Below are 12,652 nucleotides of genomic sequence, written 5' to 3' on the forward strand. Positions count from 1 at the left end.
TACTTTTCATAATAGCAATTTTCCATATTATGAATTAAGAACGTAAATAAACAAAGTTTTCGTTATGATAATGCTCGCATTTTCAGCTTGTTTTTTCTGAAACTCAATACTTTTCGACTTTTTTTAAATAACTGTCAACTTGTCCCCTTATTGCAAGACATTGTTTTCCTATCAACTTCAAAACATTAATGACATTAGATGCAACCTATAGGTCTTGAACCCACACTTAAAAAATTATGATTACCTCTCTCATGAGAATCCGTTTATTCAGTTACTCATGTCGAGTCAGACAACTTTTTTAATATGCAACATTTTCGGAAGGGTTGTGGAGAGAAAATGCATGAAATCGTCAAGTTTGGAGCGTCCGACAACTGAAATACTCCTGATTTGTTGGACAATATTATGGGTAAATTTTAAGTATTTTTATTAAACAATCCTGCAAAAATTAGCTGTGAGGGTATAAATTTGATTACTCTTTTTTCAGGATTGTTTGATAAAAATACTTACAATTTACTGGTAATATTTTCAGACAAATTTTTAAGGGTACTCCAGTTGTAGGACGCTCCAAAATTGATAATTTGATGCATTTTCTCTCCGTCTCCCTTTCGAAAATTTTCCGTATTAGAAAAGTTGTCCGACTTTTCATGTTTCAAAATCATGTTTTTTTAAGTGTGGGCCCAAGGTCTACTATCTTAGTTCGAAATTTTTTTTCCGTTTTAGCGATTGATTTCCAAATACATATTATACAGTCAACAGTTGTCTTTTTCTCATTATAAGAAATATAGGCTTTTATGGAATCTTTAAGAGCATTTTCATGCTCATTTAGCATTTGATTTAAATGTCTAAATTAAGTTAAAACCTTGACAAAAAAATTGATGAACCATCTGAAAAATAGGTACAGAATTTTTCACTTTTATTGTAAGTAAGCCGAAGAAAATAACATTTCTGCAACAAATACGCCAGTCAGTGGGAGCAAGAATAGGATATTACCTCTGAATTATATCCTACTGCATGGATTTTAATGAAATTTTGGGCCTAGCCTCTACTTATCTCTTTATTCAAAGTCTACCCTATGCCGATGTGTGCTTTTATCTTGGGGGTTCCTACCCCTTCCCGGGTGTGGACAATTTTTGGTTAAAATAACCACGGAAGTGGCTAGAGATCCTAATTCTAAACAAAAACTCTTCTATAATTTTTTTTTGAAAACTCAATATTTTTGATGTTGTTCTGAAGCTATTTTCTTGTGGCATTTTTATAATCATCTACTTTTAATGGGAAATAAGCCACAATTTTACCAAAAAAAAAAGATTTTATTAACGTTTCGAAGCCCAATTCGGGTTTCGTTGTCAAAATACAAAATACTACTAAATTAAACAAAAATGTTCTTGCTCAGTAAAAAAATTCTTCTAATAATTTATTTAATCTGACTCATTTATATTGGCAATTCAGACGTATATTATACATTTTAAAGTAGAAAACTAAAATGATATCGCCAATATTTATGAGTTGCGTTCCTGCGACGACTTTACTAAAAGATAGTTCATTCGATTACATGAAATCAATCCCAACTCAAGAATATCCGTCACAAAAAAATCATAGCATGTGATCTGTCTTTAGAAAAACAACCAAATGCAACGATGACAGTAAAATTCTCGCGTTAGATTAGTAAGTCAATAACATATCGAGTTAATACAAATTTTATATTTTAGTATTACTCATTGTACATCTATGTATTATTAATATTTATAATTTAAACATATTAAAGTCAGCATTTGGTATTAGTTTTTTGAAAGTAAATTAAATTTAAGACCAAATACTTACGATGTCGGGATAGTATCACGAGGTTTTTTCCTGGTTTCCCCTCGTGATTTACTATGGAATCTCTAACGCGAGAATTTTACTGTCATCGTTGCATTTGGTTGTCTTTTTAAAGACAGATCACATGCTATGATTTTTTTGTGACGGATATTCTTGAGTTGGGATTGATTTCATGTAATCGAATGAACTATCTTTTAGTAAAGTCGTCCCAGGAACTAGGTATGGCGGTTTCTGACAAAACACCGGTTTTCGGTTATACCGGTTTTTTTGCTTACGGTTTAACCTGGCGGTTATAACCGGCCAAAAAAAAAACGGTTTTTGGAAAAACCGGTTTTCGGTTTTTTTAATCCAATAGGTTACAAAGATACATTTACAATACACTTTAGTTTGCGATACTCCATTCGACTTGATATCAATATGATCAAAATTAGTACTATCGAAAGAACATGTATTACTTTTAACACGTTTGTATATTTGTAGAATAGGTACATTTTAACTCATTTAATACTTCCTGTATGAGTGCATCGTTTTGAAAACGTAGCGAAATTCTTGGAGATTCGTATTCGTAATCAGTAATTCGATATTCATAGTCAGAGCATTATTTTTGGTTATCAGAAAAAGTCATTCACCCACTTTCAATGTCAAGAGTTAAGTGTGAAAAATAGATGATGTTTGCGTCTAATTCAACCAGATCACTTCTTATGTAAATATTATGATTACAAATACCTTTTCAAGGAAATATTATAATTAAACTTAATAATTGTTTCTGGCTGATGTGAGATTGCACTTTCAGTTTGCTTCTGTATTTTATAAAATAAAATAAAATTTGAATTATGGTTTTGTTTGGAATAATTACTTGAGAATAATAATTATGATTGGGATCCAAAATAATACCTAACCTAATCCTAATCAGCGGGACAAAAAAACAGCCGGTGAAACCGGTTATTGCGAAGTAAAAAAAACCGGTTTTCGGTTTAAACCGGTAGGTTTTTCCCATCCCTACCAGGAACGCAACTCATAAATATTGGCGATATCATTTTAAAGTCTTCTACTTTAAAATGTATAATATACGTCTGAATTGCCAATATAAATGAGTCAGATTAAATAAATTATTAGAAGAATTTTTTTACTTAGCAACAACGTTTTTGTTTATTTTAGTAGTATTTTGTATTTTGACAACGAAACCCGAATTGGGCCTCGAAACGTTAATAAAATCATGTTTCTGGTAAAATTGTGGCTTATTTCCCATTAAAAGTAGATAATCAATACTTTTGAGTTATTCGTGGTTGAAAATTGGTCATTTTCATTGAAACATAACACCTTTTTGAACGGTTTCTTGTGAATACCTTAAAAACTGTACATCTAACTGAAAAAACTATATAAAACATTTTTGTAGCTCATAAAAAACAAAGAGAATCGTTCCTTCATAAATCTTCTAGCTATAATACAAAAAGAGATATGATAAGTGAAAAAGTTTGTTTTTTTCTGTGCATGCTCAAATTGGTGAATTCAATTTAAAATAACAGAGAAGAGACCTGTAAAATGAGTAATATTAAAGGTCGATTACGTTCAAACTAGGCGAGATATACCGCAAAAAATTGATGACTAATGTATTTTAAGAAAAAATAAGAAGTATATTTAGCCGCCATCTACCCGAATTTAAATACATATTTTTCCTTCTACACTACCTTTTAATAGAGTGTTTCTATATATTCAAAAAGTTGGACGGGTTTAAAATGAATGGTTTTTGAAAAAAAAGATCAAATTATAGAGCGCATTTTTAAATTTTCTTAAAAATCTTCCTTTTTCTCCATGAAACTTGAAAAAGCTAAGAGATACAGTAATGAAAAATAAAAACAAAATTTTTATCTAAAAAAGTCTATATTTTGTGTGGTATCTTTTTTCGTATCTCCTATTATTTTCGAGTTACATGGAGAACAAGGAAGATGTTTAAGAAAATTTAAAAATGTGCTCTATAATTTGCTCTTATTTTTTTTAAACCATTCGTTTTAAACCCTGCTTTTGGAACATAGAAATAACACTATAATAAAAGGTATTATAGAAGGAAAACGATGCATTTAAATTCTGATGGGTGAGGGATTAAATATACTTCTCATTTTTTCTTAAAATACATTCGTCTTCAATTTTTTTGCATTATATCTCGCTTAGTTTGAATCTAATCAACATTTAATATTACTCATTTTAAAGGCCTGTTCAAGAACTACAAAAAGTATGGGTCGCAGGTGTACCTAAAATCGACCATTTCTCTGTTATTTCAAGTTGAATACACCGATTAGAGCATGCACAAAAAAACAAACTCTTCTCACCTACCATATCTCTTTTTGTATTACAACTATGAGATTTATGAAGGAACGGATCTCTTTTTGTGTTTATAAACTACAAAAATATTTTATATAGTTTTTTTCGTTAGATGCATAATTTTTAAGGGATTCGCAAAAAACCGTACGCTAAGTTGTCATTTTTCAATGAAAATGGCCAATTTTCAACTACTCATAACTAAAAAAGTATAGTTTTCAAAAAAACTATATAATAGTTTTTGTTAAGAATTAAGTTCTCTAGCCACTTTCATGGCTATTTTAACCAAAAAATTTTCCACCCCCGAGAAGGGGTTGGAACCACCCCAAGCATTAAAAGCACTAAAATCGCCAAACCTCTAACTTTTTTAAAGTAAGACGGATCGTTATGAAACCTTTTGCATTCGATTCGGGAGAGCTTCAGGAAAATTGTTGACAAATTGTCATAAGGGTTAAATGAAAATTACATTGTTGTAGGTGGAAAATGCATTTTCCAAAGTGCATCTCAAAGTGTTCAGAAAATAAAAATTCACAACTCGTAAAATAATCATGAAAATTAGTTCAATTTTCATATTGGGGGATCGTTGAACCCGAATATAGGGTCGGTGAAACTGTAAAAGGTAACTGGTGCCCGGTATCTACGTCATCTCCTGGAGGTTTATGATTTAAAAACATCCTTCAACCGGGAGCAAAAAGAGGTTAATTCGGTGAGTGGATCCTCACAAAAAGTATTCATGGTTTGCAATTCCTACTATCAACAAACTACTAGTCTAGAAGTAGTTGGAGATGTTCAACTTGAACAGCAATAATTTAAGTGAAGGGTTGAAATGAACAATGACATTCGTGATTTTTTAACAAACTACACCAGTTTATAAATGTTTTGCATTGTTTTGCATTGAATTATTACCAAACAGGCAGTCATTCCACACAAATCAATGTCCGCCATGGTTGTCGGCGAAGATGAGACTCAAAAATTAACACGCTAAATGAGAGAAAAATTGGTGTCTCTAGCCTATGTCTATATCTATGTCTCAAGTTTAGATCGTTTCTAGACCGTCTAAAGATAATCTCGCAACAGAGTCTACATGTGAGTACGTACTAGGCTTATTATATTATAACGGAATTAGAGAAAATTATTAATAACCGCACCCCAATTATAAAAATGATCTTCGAGGGCGCAGGGTGCCGCTCGTTGCACTTAAGCTATTAACAGAAATCCCTGGGTGTCATTTTCGAACTATTCGGGTGTGCTGGCCTTTGATTATCTGATACCTGAGATACCCTAGCTGCATAATCGTTACATCTTCAATTATATTGCTTTATCAAAAAATCTACATATACTTTTGCATAAAACACAGGAAGTAAAAGAGCTAAATATACCAATAAACACAATATACACTAGAAATAAATACAGCGTTATATTTACTAACCTTCAAATAAAAAATAAGTGTAATACCTATCATAATACTAATTTGTTTATATGTGTAATACAAATTGTTGTACAGAGAGTTCTGAAAAAAGACTGCTTTTAGAGACAAATAAGAAAAGTTTATTCCCATAAAGTAAATATTTTAACCTTTGACTTATCTTTTAAAAGTAAGTCACATTTAATTGGTATAGGTTGTGATAATCTACCACACACACCTAAACAATCCCTAATCGGCAAATGAGCAGACAGCCGCAACATAACTGGCTTATCATGCATTGATATTATTTGGGTTGCGACTGAGCTCCCCAGTCCCCAGGAGTAACACCATCGTGCTAGTAAGGTACATGGCACAGGAGGAAAAGTGTGGTGGATTTTAATCTTTCGGGCTTTGTTGGACAAAATCTCGTCCCAATTCGTGGGAACAATATGTACTTACACTGAGAGAAAAGAGATGGTTCTAAAGTCTACTCCGAAATGAATAACTTTCTTGAACCTAGAGAAGGTTCGATTTAGCCTTGATATAAGAGATCTGGGTAAACCAGGACCAAAAAAAGCCATAAGACGTCCCTTATTTGTCATTGAACGTGTGGTGTCGGGTATCAGCAGAACTTTTTCACCCAATACGTCCTACTCAATTCTAAATACAAATAGATAAAAGTGATTTTATGAATAATAAAAACCATTACTAGAAACAGAGAGAACAAATTTTAATAGATACCGTACCCATTTCAGAAATGGAAATCATTAGAGGAGTTACGCAGGGATGTATTATGTATCCAGTACTATTCAATGTATCTAGGTAAATCCACTTTTGAAAAAGCATCAGGTTCTATCAGAAAGTTAAGGAATAATAATTAAGGGAAGAATTATTAACGACATAAACAGCACAAGATATGCAAATGACACCTTGACACCGTGATTATGACAAGGTCTGCTGAACAACTGCAAGTAATACTAAAAACGACAAACAGTTTCTGTGAAAAATATGGACTAAAAATAAATATAAAAAAGACTAAAAATGGTAATAACTAGGGATGGGAAAAACCTACCGGTTATAACCTAAAACCGGTTTTTCCTCTGAAATAATCGGTTTTCCGGTTGTTTTTTTGTCCCGGTTATAACCGGTTTTTTCTTCTTAAAATAATAACCGGTGAAAAACCGGATAAGTGGAAAAAATACTGAATTCAGAGAAAAATGAGAAAATGTTTCGCCCCCCGCGCGTAAATGAGAAATTTTTAGCTGACTGAAATCGATTTTACAACACTGATGACTGATTTCTATACTAATTTCGACTGATATCCATTCGAACGAAAGTGCAATGTAAATGTTTCCTATTGGGTATTAGCTGTGACTGAAAAAAACCGAATACCGGTTTTTGGAACAACCGGTTTTTTTGACCGGTTATAACAGGCAGGTTAAACCGTAGTTAAAAAAACCGGTATAACCGGTATATAAATAACCGGTGTTTTGTCAACAACCGCCATCCCTAGTAATAAAGAAGAAAACAAATATACAAACAAATATGCAGGGTGTCCCGAAAAGATTGGTCATAAATTATACTACAGATTCTGGGGTCAAAAATAGGTTAATTGAACCTCACTTACCTATATACAATAGTGCACACAAAAAAAGTTACAGCCCTTTGAAGTTACAAAATGAAAATCGATTTTTTTTCATATATCGAAAACTCTCAGAGATTTTTTATTGAAAATAGGCATGTGGTATTTTTATGGCAGCAACATCTTAAAAAAAATTAAAGTGAAATTTGTGCACCCCATAAAAATTTTATGGGGGTTTTGTTCCCTTAAACCCCCCCAAACTTTTGTGTACGTTCCAATTAAATTATTTTGTGGCACCATTAGTTGAACACAATGTTTTTAAAACTTTTTTGCCCCTTAGAACTTTTTCGATAAGCTAGTGTTTATCGAGATATTTTGAATATTTGTCGAATCCACCACATATTTATATATAGTTAAGTACGATTATAGAGACCTGTTAATAATTTGAAAATTTATTTATAATTTACATTTTTAGGTATATTTTGAAAAAGAAGCTACATCTCGATAAAAGGTGACTTATGGAAAAAAGACTAAGAGGTAAAAGTTTTAAAAACACTGTGTTTAACTAATGGTACCATAATAATAGTTTAATTGGAACGTACACAAACATTTGGGGGGTTTAAAGGAACAAAACCCCCATAAAATTTTTACGTAAATATATTGAAAAAGAAGCCGCATTTCGATAAAAAATGGCTTATCGAAAAAATACTAGGAGGCAAAAAAGTTTTAAAAACGTTGTGTTTAACTAATGGTACCACAATAATGAATTAATTGGAACGTACACAAAAGTTTGGGGGAGTTTAAGGGAACCAAATCCTCATAAATTTTTTATGGGGCGGACAAATTTCACTATAATTTTGTTTTAAGATATTCCTTTCATAAGAATGATACATGTCCATTTTCAATAAAAAATCTCTAATAGTTTTCGATATATTGAAAAAAATCGATTTTCATTTTGTAACTTCAAAGAGCTGTAACTTTTTTTGTGAGCACATTTGTACTAAGGTAAGTTAGGTTCAATCGAACTATTTTTGACCCCAGAATATGTGGTATAATTTATGACCAATCTTTTCGGGACACCCTGTATATTTGGGAGATAAGGAAGGGGTACATAAATACATATTCCTGGGAACCTGGATTTCAGAAAATAATGATATAGGTACAATAGAAATAAGGGCTAGGATAGCGTTATTCATAAGTCCTACCTTATTAGGATTGATAGAGTGCCAAATGAGGCGTAGAGTGAGAGCTTATGACTCAATGATGGTATTAAAGATGAGAAATTTAACCTCGAACTTCCGGTTGCAGAGTTGTAACTGGAAGTACTGTTTTAAAATCGCCGAAATAGTACAAGCGATATATTACTCGACGTACATTAGCAAGATAAAAATAAATATATACTTCCGGTTAAAAGGTGTAATCGGAAGTGCCACATTATAGTCGCAGAAATAGTACATATGATATATCTATCAATCATCGCATATTGAAAAGTCGAGCTCGAATGCTTACATAGTTCTGGTTTTTGTTATTTCTGTTTCTGGTTGAACGGTCCTGCGAGTGGAAAGCGATTAGCTGTGTATAAAGTGCTCCTAATCAAATCCAATTTTTGGAAGGTTATTGGTGTATTTTAATTCATTAGACCGATTGTATAGTTAAGTGCCATAGCATAGATTGCATGTAGAAAACAAAAGCGGTAAAAACTGTAAGTAGAACGAATTTAAATACATTTAATTAATTTAGACAATAATAAACGCCGTCAGCTGAGCCAAAATAAAAAGCAGAAAAGCGACATCAGTACTGATAAGAACCACATTATTTGGAAGTGGAAAGAAAACAGGGCCGGCCTAAGAGATATTTCAAATACGGCAGACAACATCAAAAATAGAGAAAATATTTTGAGGTTTTAGGAAGGTAGACACGGCCAGCTCGGAAGACAGGGAAGGGTGAGCTTGAATTGAGTAGGGTTCACGCCTTATGAACTGCACTCGAGACGCGGTGGATGCCTAACCTGATTCCATTCAAATAAAAATGGAGAAACAAATGGAGGCGTTGTTGGAGATGGTAAAAGCTGTGCATCAAGAAATAAAAGATATAAAGGAGGTCAATAAGCAGTATTTTAATGAGATGAAGGAAATAGTGAAAGAGAATGAATTAATTAAAGAAGAAAACAAGATACTGAAAAATCATATAACCATGATAAATAATAGATTAGACAAATTAAAAAACAAAGAAAGGAGAAATAACATCGTAATCCAAGGCCTAAATGTCAAGACGGATGAACACAGCATTCTAAAAGAGGAAATGAAAACTTTCCTAGATAACAAGCTAGGAGTGCAAGTAACAGTAGCACATGCTAAAAAGTTAGGCAGTAAAACCTGTTTGATCAAGCTAAGCAACGAGTCTGAAAAATATAATGTCATGAAGAATAAAATCAAACTAAGAGGGTACAGACAAGGAAAAATATATATTAACGAGAACATGAGCAAGAAAGGGAGGGATATACAAGGACAAATAAGAATAAAGGCAAAAGAAGAAAGAAGCAAGGGGAAGAAAGTCAAAGTAAGGTTTCAAAAAATGATAATAGATAACGAAGAATGGATATGGGACAATGATGCGGATAAACTAATACCTGAGATAAGCAACAAATACTCAGGAACAATCCATTCAAAAAACTGATAAGCGAATTGGACGGAGAGACTTTGATGACGACCAGGAAAGGACATGGAACATCCAGTAATATGAAAGAGCAAATAACGAGGAAAATTAATAACAAGGAAGAAAAGAAAAATGAAAACAAATGTCAAACGAGAATAGGTACATGGAATATAACCTCAATAACAGGAAAGGAACGTGAATTAACAGAGGAAATGGAAAGATTTGAGCTGCAGTTGATAGGAGTAGGAGTAAGCAAGACGAAAAAAGTAGGAAATGGATTTGTTGATATTGGAGGGCAGCACATACTATACTATTCTGGAGTTCAGATAGGACAAAGGGCAAAAGAAGGCGTGTGAATAGTTGTAACGAAAGAAATGAATAGAAGAATAACAAAATTCAAACCAGTCTCATCAAGAACCATATACATAAAAATAGAGTTAGAAGAAAAAGAATGTCACATAATACAGGTATATGCACCGGTAGAAGGAACAGAGCGGAAAAAAATAGAACTATTCTATGATAAGATACAGAAACTTATTGATGAGATACAAGAGGAAAGCAAAAACATCATTTTACTAGGAGACTGGAATGCACGAATAGGAAATGATGAAAAATATGGCATTAGGCTGCTTGGGAAGGTATGGAGAAAATACGATAAATAGAGATGGTAGAAGAATGATAAGGTTCTGCCAAATAAATGACTTGTTAATAGGTAATTCTTTCTGGTATCCACCGAGAAACGAAAAATATACATACGTAGCAGAAGAAAGAAATGCGAGAAGCATAATTGACTACATAGTATATCCTCGAGACGCAGAAATAACGATACAGAATATAAAAACAGAGAACGAAGCCGAACTCGGTAACCAACACAGACTAGTGACGGCAGAGATAAACATGAAACTAATGGAAATAATAGAGAGTCCTCAATATACAAGAATAGCAATATATAAGATGAAAAATATGGAAATGAGGAAGTTATACCAAAGTGAGACAGATAAAATACTGGAACAGTATGAAAACAAGGAGGAAATATGAAATATGGAAGAGAGATGGAAAAAATTGAGAGACACGTTATGGAACACTGCGAAACAAGTATGTGGAATAAGAAAGAATGGTAAGAATAATAAAAGAACTGAATGGTGGAATAAGGAGATAAAACAAGCTGTAAAAAGGAAGAAAGAAATGTGGAAGCGATACATAAACACACATGAAGAGCAAGACAGAGACGAATACAGAAGACAGAGAAATATAGTGAAAGAACTAGTAAAAGATGCGAAGAAGAAGAGCTGGAAGGAATTCGGTGAAGAATTGAACGAAGGTTTTGGGAATAACAATAAACAGTTTTGGAATAAAATAAGAAGCATGAAAGAAACAAAAAGGAAACAAATAAGAGGAATTAGAAATGAGCGAAATGAATTGAAAACAAACATACAAGACATACTAACCATATGGAATAAGCACTATAAAGAAAAATTCGAGGCAAGTAACCAACAAGATGAGGAGAGAGGACAGCAGGCAAGAGAAGTGGATAGAGACAATCGAGTAGACGAAATTCATATCAAAGATATTGAAGAAGGATTTGGCAAGAATAAAGATTGGAAAAGCGGGAGGTGCCGATGACATAGATCCGGAGATGATGAAGTACGTGGGAGAACGAGGCAAGCTTTGGCTGCTGGAAATAATGAGGGAAGCATGGAGAACAGAAAAGATACCGGAAGACTGGGAAGAAAATTTATTGATACCAATACACAAGAAAGGAGATGAAGCGGAATGTGATAACTATAGGGCTATATGCTTATCATCAGTGGCATATAAAGTCTACACCGGGATAATAGAAAGGAAGCTCAGGAAAGAACTGGAAGGAAAACTAGAAGATGAACAAGCGGCATTTAGGAAGGAAAGAGGAACAACAGATAATATATACATACTGAGAAATATAATTGAAAGGAAAAACGAAATAGGAGAAGACTTATATATTACGTTTATAGATATTAAAGCTGCTTTTGATTCTATAAATAGAGAAGTAATATGGTCAGTAATGGAAGATCTGCAAATCCCGCAAAAGATAGTAAGCGTGGTAAAAAGTACGTATAGAAACGTACTTGCTAAAGTACAAATAAATGGAAACAGATCGCCAAAAATAAACCTAATGAGAGGAATAAAACAGGGGGACAGTCTCAGCCCAGTTTTGTTTATATTAGCATTGTTTATTTACACATTGTTTATTTATTGGTCTAGTTATACAATGATATTAGTAATGGATAGATTAATGAAGAGCGCTAAAAGAAGGTCAAGGCAATTACAGTCAATAATAGGGTACAGGAATTTAGTACCAGTGAGAATGGAGGGATTACTATATGCAGATGACTTAGTAATAATAGCAGACAATAAAGAGAAAATGCAAAATCTAATCAATATATGGGTGGAGGAAATAGAAAATTTGAAAATGGAGGTAAATGTAAAGAAAACGAAGACCATGATAGTAACCCAAAAGAAAAGGGAAGAAATAAACCAAACGATATTTAGGTGCAAAAACGAAATAATAGAAACAGTCTCGACGTTTGAATACCTTGGAGTAATAATATCAGAGGATGGAAAGATAGATCAAGAAATCTCATACAGAGCGAAAAAAGCAAATAAGATCTACTATGCACTAAATAAAACAATATTTGGAAAGGAAGAAATAGATAAAGAAATAAAGCTGAAGGTATACAACGCAATCTCTGTGCCAACTTTAATATATGCAAGTGAGACATGGGTAAACAATGCAAAAATAGACAGTACAATAAACGCAGCGGAGATGAAGCAGCCAAGAAAAATAGCAGGAAAAACGAAATTGGACAGAATAAGAAATGAAGATATTAGAAAAAGAC

General features: G+C 32.8%; 1 protein-coding gene across 1 annotated transcript in view; it reads right to left on the reverse strand.

The window, feature by feature from the left end:
- Positions 1–12,652, reverse strand: part of LOC114337373 (integumentary mucin C.1-like) — a 103,702-nt gene that overhangs the window by 71,728 nt on the left and 19,322 nt on the right. The gene's annotated exons all lie outside the window — the stretch shown is intronic.

Source organism: Diabrotica virgifera, chromosome 2 (genome assembly GCF_917563875.1).
Source record: "Diabrotica virgifera virgifera chromosome 2, PGI_DIABVI_V3a".
NCBI classification, from domain to species: Eukaryota; Metazoa; Arthropoda; class Insecta; order Coleoptera; family Chrysomelidae; genus Diabrotica; species Diabrotica virgifera.